Here is a 12,953-nt window from a genome sequence, read left to right as displayed (position 1 = left end):
TTTAGAAAGATTTATGGGAAAGGTACTGCTATAATTCGACTACATAAAGATACAGAAAAGATCAAGATCGAGAAAGGAGTACGGCAAGGCGATACAATTTCACCCAAATTATTTACAGCTTGCTTGAAAGAGATTTTTCAGAAGGTTGACTTGGGAAGAGAACGGTTTGATGATTAATAGCTAATATTTGAACCACCTAAGATTTGTGGATTATACTATTCTTATTCAAGAAAGAGAAGAAGACTTGCAAGATGTGCTGTATGATTTGAACAAGGAAATTCTCAAAGTAGGTTTAAAAATGAATATGAGTAAAACCAAAGTAATATTCAACACGAAAGTTCAAAGTAAAGAGATTATAATCGATGGTGAGAGTCCTGAAGAAGTTGAAGAGTATAATTATTTAGGCCAGATGGTGAAAATAACCAAAGATCATGATAATGGAATAAAAAGACGTATTACAATTGGTTGGAAAGTGTTTGGTAAATATAATAAAACCTCTACCTTTATGTTTAAAAAGTAAAAGTTTACAATCAATGCATTCTGCCAGCAATAATCTAATCTACGGGTGTGAGACCTGGAAACTGACGAAGGCGATGGAGACAAAGCTAAGGACTGCACAGAGGAAAATGGAGAGATCAATGATGGGGCCACCCATGGTGGACGGATGCATGCTTAACAGCTGTACAAGAAAAAAGAAAGACCTACCATCGGTACCTGAAACAAGGGACAGAAAATGCCTTTGTGTACATGAAGAAAACAAACGCAGAATACAAGAGATGCAAGAGGACCATTGCCGGAGCCAAAATGGACTTCTGGAGGAAGAGTGAGGAGGTCAGTACGGACCTTACGGCTACTTGGAACAGACTAAAAACACTTAAAATGCGTTACAATCCCCCTAGCAGGAACCTCACTGATCCTGACGGAGGAACATTACGCATACAACAAGAAGTCTCCCCGAAAACCAGCGAAGGTACCGCATGGAAAAAGAGGCCCACATGGATCTCTCCATCCCTCAGGGCAAAGACATTAACCTCACCCTGCATGAGCTACGGTGGGCCCTGAAGGCAACCAGAGGAAACAAGAAGTCCCCCGGCGCCAACCAGATCAATTACCCGCTCCTAAGGAACCTCCCTCCCTGCATGCAAGAAGCCCTTCTCGCCCTTTTCAACAAGTGCTGGAAAGAAGGTACTGTCCCCACGGCATGGAGGCACGCTGTTGTAATCCTCATCCCCTAAGGAGGCAAAGCCAGCACCAAGATCGAAAACCATAGGCCAGTAGCTCTTACCTCACATATAGGTAAGGTTTACAAGAGGATCCTCCTCGCCAGACTGAGAAACCACGTGGATTCCAAGGGAGTCCTCCCCAAACTCTAAGCGGGGTTTAGGAAAGAAAGAAGCATTGTGGATCACGTCGTAGGACTCTCTGAGCATATCAGAAGAGCTCATAGACGAAAGAGGATCCTACACACCTGTTTTTTGGATATAGCCAAGGCCTTCTACACGGTCTGGCACACAAAGCCCCTCTTCAAGATGAAGGCCATAGGCGTGTCGCCATCTATATACAATTTCATCCGGTCCTTCCTCTCCAACCGGTCCATCGAGGTGAGGAGAAAGGGAATCCTGAGTAGCAGGGCGCAGGTCCACATGGGTGTCCCCCAAGGATCAGTCGTGTCCCCCCTCTTATTCACACTACTCCTAGCGGACGTGGGCAAAGGAGTACGAGGTGATACGGTCGTCACCGCATATGCAGACGAAATAGCCCTCTGGAGTAAATCCAGGCACCGGCGACCCAAAAAGAAGTCGGTTCAGCACAAGGCGGAACTCCGAAGGTTTCAAGAGCAAGTAGACATCGTGGTGACCCAACTAAACAGCCTAGGGTTTACACTCTCGGCAAAGAAGACTGTCTACATGCCAGTGCACCTGGCAGGATACAACAGCGGCACTTATTCGAAATGGAACTGGATAAATGTATGTGGTACGCCAGTCGAACCAGCGAAGTCTGTCCGCTATTTAGGAGTAACGTTCCAGAGAAACATATAGTGGACCCTCCACATCCAGCAAGCCACCCTCAATGCTCAGAGAGCTTTGAACCTAGTTCGAGTGATCCGAAAGGAATCCTGGGGGCAACCCCGGGAAACTCTTATTCCCATCGTCCAGAGCCTCGTTCGCACAAGGCTTCCCTTCGGGGCCCTAGTACTGCACGAGCTACCCATGCAGAAGCTACTCCGCATGGTAAGGGTAGAATGCCAAGCCCTACGTGTGGCACTCGGCCTTCCGAAGTCAGTACCATACGAACAAGTATACAGCGAGGCTGGCATACTACCTCTCTGGGCCCGCATCAGGAGGGACGCCTGCCGGTACCTCTTCGGTTCAGCAGGGGTACTCAATTCCACGGACGAAGAACTCTGTGAAGGATGAATCTCAGCACCGCCCGGCGAACCCATCCAAGGCCTGCCTGGCTCTGTTAAAGACCTGTGTCTCCGAGCCTGATTTCAATCCAGCGATCGCCGCCTCATCGCCCAGTGCCAAAGAGGTCAAACGGAGTGCACTATGCCCTGAGGATGGTGCCATGCTCGTTCTACCGTCGCCTGGTGATATATACAAGAAGATCGACGCCGCTGCATGGGAGCTATGGAGCGGCGAGTATGGAGAGAGGAGTACGCCGAGGATGGCCCACCACAACCTGACAGGAACCCACCCACAAAATTCTACCCGCACTGCCTCCACATACTTTGGCCATGGCATTCAGAATCCGGGTTAACCACTGATGAACTCAATACACGGATACAACGTGTACATGCGGCACGGAGCCAGCCTCCTTCAACCACTGTCTCTTCATCTACCCCGCTCTGGAGCACCACTTCCAGCACCTCAGGGACCTCCTGGGGGATCCAACTACAGCCCTGTGCCGTCTCCGGGCAGGCAGTAATACGGACGCTGGACGGGGCACCTAGCCCTTGCAACCAAACTCACCTGCTCCTCCCCAGTAAGTTCCCTACTGTAACTCTACTACAAAACACGCCCGCCTCTAAGAAACCACCCTCAATAGGATTCATGTGAAACCCATCTACATCTTGCCCTAATTATTAACCCAGTTAACCTACAAGCCACATTTTAATTAAAAGACAGTCCCTTAATCGGCGAAGGCCGCTGGGACTCAATACAAGCTTAAACAAATGTACTTCTCTCACAGACGTGACACCACTCGTGTATATCTTAATAATCTAGACGTTTGTTATACATTTTCATTTTGTTATTTACATGTTTATTTTCTTGTCAAAATTGTACCAATATTTTTGTTTTTGTTCAGCATTACAGAATTTTGTGAATTCTAAAGATGTCTCTTTGAAGACGAAAGCTTGATTATTTAATAAATGGAGTACTCTGGAAATCTTGTTTGTACTCACCTCCCAGCAGGAAAAATCCCGATCAGAAAAATTGAAAATATTAAGAAGATGAATAATTTTCAAAATGCTGTCGTATTCAATTCTACTTGTATATATACATACATATGTATATATATATATATATACATATATACATATGTATATATATATATAATATATATTGCATATTTCTTCTCAGTAATACACACTGAGTTAAACACAACAGCATTTTGGCACTGATTAATTTTCTTACTAAGATTTTCAATTTTTCTAACAGTAGATCTCATTTCAGGGGAAGGGCAAATACAGGCCTTCCATAGTCTTCCATTTTTAATTGACGTTTCGACTTCAGGGAGTCATCTTCAGAGTAGTATACAAGAATTAAGTCATAGTCTTACACAGCTACATAATACATAATTGACAATTTTGTACAGACAATTTGGGTTTAAGTATAGGCCGCTTGGGAACACTGTAAGTCACAGTCTTACACAGCTACATAATGCACAATTGACAATTTTGTACAGACAATATTGGTTTAAGTATAGGCCGCTTGGGAACACTGTAAGGTTCGTGTTGACCTCCTATGTCGGACACTTCGCTCAGGAGGGGGAGGAGAAGAGGGAGGGAGAGGGGAAAGTCAGGTAGGATAGTTCGTCTTGCAGGGACGTCCCGCTGGTCAAGAGGGGGTTGGTGAGGTGGAGGGGGAGAGGATGGAGGTGGGTATTGCTGCCGATGGGCTCCATATTTAGATGACTTCTGTTATTCCCTTCTTTAATTCCTCATCGATGTATCAGAGTGATTTCGTGGTTTATCGCCAGTTTGAATATGGAAGCCATATTAGGATGAGCTGAATGAATTGTATTGTATTAAGTGTGCTTAGTCTATCGCTGGTGGTCCACATTTTTTTTTTTTTTTTTTTTTTCCAGAGGTGAGATGAGTCTTGAGGTCAGTGACGTCACTGACGTGTCTCGCAGTATGGGTTACCCCCGTGGGGAAGAAAGTTAAGTAGCACACTGCCAGTGATACTTTCTGAGGTAGCTAAATCCTTTGTTTTTTAAGAAATTAGTTTAGCTTGATAGCTACAAGTAGTTCTGTATGGATCATGCGAATGCCCTTTTGAAGTTTTTGTTTATACAGTTTAAAGGCATTTCCCGGGGTGGATGATTAAATTGACCATCCCCCGATCCACTCTCGATCTAAAACCTGGGGGGGGGGGGGGTATTTCCTCTTTCACCCCCATCACTTTCAGTTCCCGTGTCTCTCCGTAATTGCTGGTTTAATTCTGTTTATTGTTCCCTCATATTGTTTTGAATTTCTCCTCTCACTTCCAATTTCTTTCCATCACTTAAGTATGTCTTTTACCATATCTTGCGTTAGAAAAAGTACTGTTTCTTGATGGGGTGAATTAAATGTATGCATAATTTTCTATTTTCTTCCCAATTATACACTTGTCTTGCCAATTTACTACAAGGGACTCCCGCCTGGGATCCTCAATCCACTCACCAAGCCACATCTGTTCCGACGTCACTACCTTATCTATCCAATGATATTTACTTTTACAAATAAGTACCTCCTTCAAGGGTGTGACTTTTCTCCTGTGTACTAATATTTTTTCTCCTCCACTCTTTCTCCAATCAGAAAGACAACGTCTTAAGCAATACTGCTTACACAAGCAACCTCGACATCGAAGCGGATTGGCTTAGTTTCCATATTGTCACATCAGCATCAAAATCTGTACCCTAGCGGTTGTTTATAAACCTTAGACGGTGAGCGAGATTATGTAACTCCTTCGCTGTTATTGTTTTCAAAACATCCTACACATAAAAATTAAATTCTCGCGACCTACCCCCTCTATCTACCTTACTTATCTACTTTTATCTACCAGCTTCTTACACTCTCCATCCCTAAATGATCTACACCTATGCCTGACAGCTTGGCAACACCCACGGCGTTGCCCATGGTGTAGCGTACAGCACTGAACCGTCTCTCGGAGAATAGGGTGAAAATGGGAGGAAGAGTGCAAAAGGTGTCTTCTCTCGTCCAAGCAACTGTGCAGTAGTTGCTGGAGAATGAGACAACAGAACTGTATAAAAGTGAGGTCAGATGATGGGGATTATATGGGTAGGAAGAATATGCGTCGGTTTTGGGCGTGCAGCCAGTGAAAAGGCTGGGTGGCTGAGGTTTGATGATTCGTGTTTTGGCTCTTTTGAGATGCGGGAGAAGTGTGGAGCCTTGTTGATAGTATTTATATTAGATTGTTTAAAGTCCAGGCAGCTCAGACTGACGTCCGCAGAAAAGTAAATGATCATATCAATAAATTCTTGAAAGTAGGAATTAAGAAAAGATGATAGATTGCAGCTAGGTCCTGTGTTTGTTCCAATAAGATTCAGACAACTTCGTGTGTACATGTGTATTCACATGACCTAAACTGTCCGAGTGGGTTTGTAATTCCTTGCGTGTATCCAAGACGATATGTGATATGCTCTCCACTCGTCACTGTAAATAACTGATCCTGGTTGAACCTCTTTGAGTATTATGGGAATAAGTGTAGCAGCATCTCTTGTCTCGGTAATTTCCAAATAGTTCTTTGAAGGGATTGTGTTCGAATGGATGATGCCGAAAATCCAAATAAGAGATTTATGATGGACGGGCACGGTGAAGATTTCCAATCTTGGAGAGTCTTATCCCACCAAAGGACAAGCACCACTCCAGGATATTTGTAGAATTGTCACCCTCCATACTAAACACCGGGGTGATATATAATTGTTCCAAGTGAAATGCACGTCTCTGATTTTACTCGTGTCAAGAGTATTAACCATCACTAATCGTCCTTACATATTAAAATCGATAGCGATTGACGTGCTTTGATTTTGCTGTACCAAGATAATTTAAAAGTGGTAGGGTAGGGTGAAGAAAAAGAAAAAATCCGTGTTTCGATGAAATTGCGAGGCAAAGATGAACATCAAACCCCAAATAGAATTAAAAATGTCGAACTAATGGGTAACAATTAGTATTATCTATTTGTTTATTTATTTATTCATTGAAGTTCTAGGAAATAAAAAATCATAATTTGGTGTATGCTTAAGACGAAGAAATTAGGGCCTTCTCTGTAATGTTGATGTTGCTAATGCTTAGTTTGAGAGAAAATCTAATATGCAAAAGCCACTTTCTATCTGTCATTATGTTTGTTTTCTCATAAGCTACTCTCCTTTTTTCAAAACATGGGAGTACCAGAACAGGTATTTATTGAAAAGTAGCCACAACCAGCAAGCTGGCGGATGCCCTCTTTCAAATCTCAAGATATTTGGCATGCGTACTAAGAGTGTGCCAGAATAGCGTAGCAAAAATGAATAGATAAATAAATTAATGAATAACATAAAAGTGCAGGGGCAAATCTTCCTCCCTCAGTTTTTCTAGTAACCATACTTGGCGTGCATACTGAAGGGTATTAAGAAAGGTTGTAAACGAAAATCATAAATAAATGAATTGGAAAATATCACCTGTAAGACATGCATACAAAGTGAGTACCAGGGAACGTTTCAAACGAAACGAACTTTGGGGCTCAGGGGCACGGAGGGGTTGGCCTCCGAAATACTTTTGGATGTAGACCCCAACACCCATAATCCAAAGATGGTCATAGTCATATTTGGGTCCCACGGGCCTTTAACCAATGAGAGGGCTACACCCCAGATGAATGACGTAATTAACTTGAACAGGGTGTGAAATTTCGTTTTGAAATAATATCGCTATTTATTTCTCAACCGGGGTTTTGGTACGGGACTCCACATGCACCCCATGAGTATGTACCAGAATTGTTCAATAAGCCTGGGCGTTTACGTATAATGTTAGACTTTTTTAATGAACGAGTCGTTTGTTATTTCCGTCCTTCGTACAACTTCATTGTATGTTTGTAAGACATTCGAGTATAAATTTATGCATTTGTGTGCTTATCAGTAAAAGAGACCGCGGAAATTAAGTTTCGATTTGATCATTCTCGTTATATACTCATTGGCCTTGCTTTTATTGTTATTTATTTTCTTTCACATTATCCAGGTTTATTTATTGGCTGTTTTTTTTTTCAATATTCATAAGTTGTCTACATTTTCGTAATCTGATATTTTTCTATCTACTTATTGTCTTGGTTTTTCATTATTTGTTTATCTTATTTATCTATTTGTTTATTCATTTATTTAACTTACCAATGTCATCCTTTGCAGGTAACGAGAAGATATCATTCAGTTTACTGAGTGCATAAGGTTTGGTTAGGTTAGGTTTGGTTAGGTTAAGTATAGTTAAGTATGGTTAGATTAAGTATGGTTAGATTGAATAGTTTTGGTTAGGTATGATACGGTTAGGTTAAGTAATTTTGTTTAGTTTATTTTTGGTTAAATCACGCTACTTTTTTTTATGTTGATTTGGACAATTAGGTTTCATTAGGGTCTTTTAGGTTTAGTAAGGTTAGGCCAGGTCTTTTAGTTGTGGTTGCTGAAGCTAAGCTAACTTAACCGTAAAGATGGCTAGGTTAAGGTGGTATCGTGATCAGATATTGGTTAAGTTTTTCAAACGCCATTTTTATACACTCCTCGCGATCGAATTATTGGCCGATTTTTTCCCGAAGTTTACTTTTTTCCCGCAGGCGATCCAATTGTTGGCTATTTTCGAAATGTAGTTTTTGTTGCATTTTGCGGACGGATTTTTTTTTTTTTTTTTTTTTTTTTTTACTCGCGTACTAATCCTTCTCACCCAAACAAATAAGTAAACAAATAAACGAATGATCATGAATAATTGAATAAACAAATAAGTAAATAAGATAGGGCGTCATTACCTTGCGAAGGCGTGCTTTTGCAATGCACAGCGGGTAACAAAATTCTTTTGCAGTATAACAATAGAGGTGCAAGATGAAACGTCACCGGTGTGAAAGAAAAAACAATCACAAAGTTATCGCATCATTGCACCGTTTTTATCCATTTTAATCTAAGTGAATACAACATTAACCCCATTGTTTTCTATAAGACCTTCAAATTGTATTCTACAGGATAATATTTAGTGATTAATTAAAAAAAAATCCAAGGTTACCTCTTGATTTTGTTTGAAATTTGATGAAAACATCGCTTGGTGGATATAAAGTTAATCAGGCCCCACGAGAGGTGTGTGTGTGTGTGGGTGGAGGGGGGGGGGGGCTGTGCTCCGGTGCGCCGCACCAGAGTCCATAAGAGTCTAAGGGCCCCATGAATATCAAAGCTCAAAATTGAAATGGGCAATTATGTTTGACGTATCGGCCTCTAAAATAAGTCTGTGGTAGTACTTCTCTAATATAAATTTATCTCCAATAAAAAGATCATGGCTGTGATTAGTACTTCTCTTAAATTGTTATGTTTCCTAATTTGTGACAACCTCAGGTTGAATTCAGAGGGATTTTGCAGAGTAAATAATAAGTCACTGGCGGCTGTCCATAACCACAACCTACTCGTAGGGACGCTCCCAAATATCGTTCAGCGCACCCCACTGCTGCCAGGTAAGAGATCATTTCCGCTGTCCACCCTAGAGATCTGAAACAAGTCAGGTCCCAGTTTAGAGCTAAAGCTGCCGCTGCCGCCGCTGCTGCTGTGAGTTTGTTACCGAAGTGCAAGCGTCCTTAGTGACCGAACTATCGATGTAAGAAACACTGTTCAGATTGCGATTTCACATTCAAATACATATGATTTCTATATAAATATTATGACTTATCTGAATTAAATATTTGTTTAACAAATTAATCATTGCAATCTAGACCTGTTAGCGATTTTAACGAACATCATTGATAACAGATCTAAACAATAATATTCATGAAATATCCATGCAAAGTTACCGGTATTTACGAAAAAAATATCTTTTTAGATTACATCAAACCCATGTCTCACTTGATAAACCACACTTTTGAGAATAATATAAGATAAATTCAAGGTTAGTCATTTATTTGATGTAGATCTACCCCCTGTACATCACATATGAATTAATTCTTTATTGTTGCTTTGAAACTAACGAATTTCTATGGCTCTAGATTACCGAAAGCTGAAGGAAAGCCCCCTAGGCCCCCCTACAATCTCATGTGGGGAAGGGGCCTCTAAATTTGGTCTTCTTTGAACTTGTACTTAAAAATTTTGCTAAATATGCAACTAGGCTCTAGTTGTAAAATATTGATGCTGATTGCCGAGTATTTTTTATACCAGGGGCTTTTACAAATGAGGGCCCTCTTTAGTTTTCCTGACTAGTTTTATTTATATATACAAACAGTGGCAAACTACAGTACTGTAGCCCTCCTCCGAGTTAGGTATTAGTATTACTAAGAACCAATATTTTTCTACTTTAAACTTTGTATACATGTAGGCTTGCATTACAAATATATTAAAGCCTCACAGGCTCACAGCATTATTCGTGGGCTTAGATGAAATAGGCCTATGTCTCTGTATACTAGTATGCTAGTTCATTACAAGTAATCCTTGTAAACTTGCTTGTTAATTATTTCATTTGTAATGTAATGTTTTATTTTTACAAGTAACTTGATTTTTAATGTTGAAAAGGAAAAGCCGGCAATTCTTATCAATCTAATTATATTTTTCAGAATCTGCCCATCAGAAATATGTCTGCATAAATCCGGAGCACAAAAAAGGAAAGAAAAAAAAAACGTGATGACAATGAAAGAAGAGGATTACAGACACTCTTTCAAGTAGGTATATAAAAAAACAAGCTAATAAAGAAACAAATTCAGGGGCATGTACAAATACGATGGACATAGATATTAATTCAGAGCCTGGAGCTGGTGGAACAGATGAGAATGTAGATTCCAAAAATCAGGCAGACAGTGCAACAGAAATTCCTAAAACAGGTAGTGAATCAATGAAAGCAGTTCAAGATAATTTTGAAGAAAAAAAAATACCACTGGGCTTGTCGGGCTTGACATTGGATTCCTAACAGCAGAATTTCCTTCTCAATCAGACGTAGAGAATTATGTTACCAGAGATTATGTTGACTTTCCTTTAACATTGCCTAAAGATGGTAACAATCAAACATTTCCAAAAAGAATATTGAAGTTCAGAAACATTAATACAGAACAGCATACCCGAGACGGGCTTGTCTAGAGTCAGCATAAGGAGTCACTATATTGTTTTCCGTGCCAGCTATTTTGGAAGTGTTTGCTGCAGGATGGGTACTGCATCCAAATCTGCATTAGCTATAGCTAAAGACTGACCAGCCAGTGCTAAGTGGCGGATATTATGTAACAGGGTTCCCAAGCATGAAAAGAGTAATGGGCATAGTGAATGCTATCTAGATTAGCGTGAATTAGAAAGACGTCTTGTCATTGCAAGAAGGTATTAAAAATCTTCTAGAAGCATAAATTAAAGTGGAATCGGAAAAATGGTACAATATTTTGAAACAAATTATTGATGTTACCCTATTCTTAGGAGAACGTGGCCTTGCTTTCTAGTGTTCTTTGCAACGCATTGGTGACTCAAATAATGGAAACTTTTTAGGTTTGATAGAGTTGCTTTCCCGCTGGGACCCCATTCTAAAGGAACATGTACTAAAGGTAGAAGAGTCGCAAAAAAAGGGTGAAAGGCTGCAAGTACATTACTTCTCTAATGACTCCCAAAATGAATTCATTGCACAATGTTCTGACCTTGTTAAGCAGCACGTTTTGGGAGAGAGGCAGTCCGGAAAGTACTATGCAATAATATTAAATTCCACAGCAGATTCATCTCATGTTGAGCAAACTACATTCCTTTTCCGTTACCTAGTTCGCTATGAATCACGATTTGAAATTGTGGAACAATTTCTGAAATTTGTAGACTGTAGTGATAAAACAGGATCTGAAATTACTCAAATGATTATTGAAACATTGGAAAGTCATGCTATTCCACTTGCTGATTGTAGGACATAAGGTTATGACAATGCGGCAAACATGTCAGGCAAATACAATGGTGCACAAGTAATAATAAAAGAACAGTGCCCTACTGCCGTATTCTCTCCTTGTGGTTGCCACACACTTAATTTACGTGGTAAAATGCTGCTGCCGAATATATTCCAGAAGCATTCACCTTCTACGGAACTACATAAACAATATACACCTTATTCAGTTGCAGCCCCAAGAGGTGGGAGATACTGGCAAACCGTATTGGTTGTTCGCTTCATGGCATATCTGACACCAGATGGTCAGATTGAGTTGAGAGTGTAAAGCCATTTGTAGCTCACCTTCCAGGGTTCAAGTTGGCTTTGGAAGACCTGCTAGAGCTGAATATCACTCCAAAAACCAGGAACGAAATCCATGGAGCTATATGTTATGTCAGTTCATTCACCTGCATCATAATGTCAGTTGTGTGACACATAATACTAGTCCCTATTGACTTTTACAACAAAATCATTCAAGCTAGTGATGCGACTTTAGATATGGAAGTTGTAAACATAGAAAGCTTGCTTGCACAACTAGTGGCTCTCTGAGACAGTTGGAAAGCAATATGGAATGAAGCTAAGCTTGTTGCATCCAGCCTGCAGAAAGAAGTAAAAAGAACAAAATTCCATGATGAGGATACACCGGATGAAAATGGGAATAAAATGAACGAAGCAGATGAATCCCCTGAGGAAGCCCACTTCTGAAAGCACATATTTAATGTAGTATTGGATAATGTTATTGGAGGGCTTACAGTTCGTTTCAGTGCAGCAAAACAGATTTCTGACACCTTCAGCTTTCTTTGGAACTACCAAAAGATGTCAAAAGAGGAATTAAAGCGCAAAGCAGCTAAACTAGCAGAGAAGTATTCTAAAGACATCAGCAGTAAAGACCTTGTGCAGGAAATGAATCACATAAAAATTTTCACAATGCCAATTTTGGTAGAAAACAGTTGGATGCATTTGAACGGTTAAATGTTTTGCCAGAGTACATATTAGAAAGCATATTTTCCACAGCAGCATCAGCAGAAAGGAGCTTCAACAAGCTTAAGCTCATCGAAAATTATCTTATGTCTACCATGGGTCAGGATCGCCTGACAACCTGGCTTAGCTCAGTATTGAGTCTGACAGCAAAACAAATAGACTTTGACACCGTAATTTGTAGTTTTGCTATGCAAAAGACATGTCTATTTACTAAGTTTTCTATCATTTATATATTTTCTGTAGACTAGCCTTCATGAAACAGTGAGCATTCAGGTGATGAATGGGTTAGATATATTTGTAAACAATCAATGATATGGACATGCATAAAGTTTGATTAAGATGTACATTTATGTATATGGCTACTATTGGTTAGTATATAAGTAGGCTTACTAAAAATTCGAAATGCAAACTTGATTTCGATTTTTTTTCCATTTCAAGCATGTATGAAATGCTTGTATATTTTTGTATTCATTATCAAACCAAGAAGTAGAAATATAGGGAGTTTTTGTTAAATTCTTGTCCTTCTATTATTAGTATTAGGGTTATAGATTTATTAAATTTGTTTTGTTAGTGGGAATTGCTGTACTGATGTAAAAATATAATAGATAAAGCATATCATTTTCCTAGTTATAGTATTAAAAAGTTGATGAAGCTATTAATA

The sequence above is a fragment of the Oratosquilla oratoria genome, chromosome 34 (genome assembly GCF_046742065.1).
Source record: "Oratosquilla oratoria isolate Oo_2021 chromosome 34, ASM4674206v1, whole genome shotgun sequence".
Classification (NCBI taxonomy): Eukaryota; Metazoa; Arthropoda; class Malacostraca; order Stomatopoda; family Squillidae; genus Oratosquilla; species Oratosquilla oratoria.
This window is presented reverse-complemented; position numbering follows the sequence as displayed.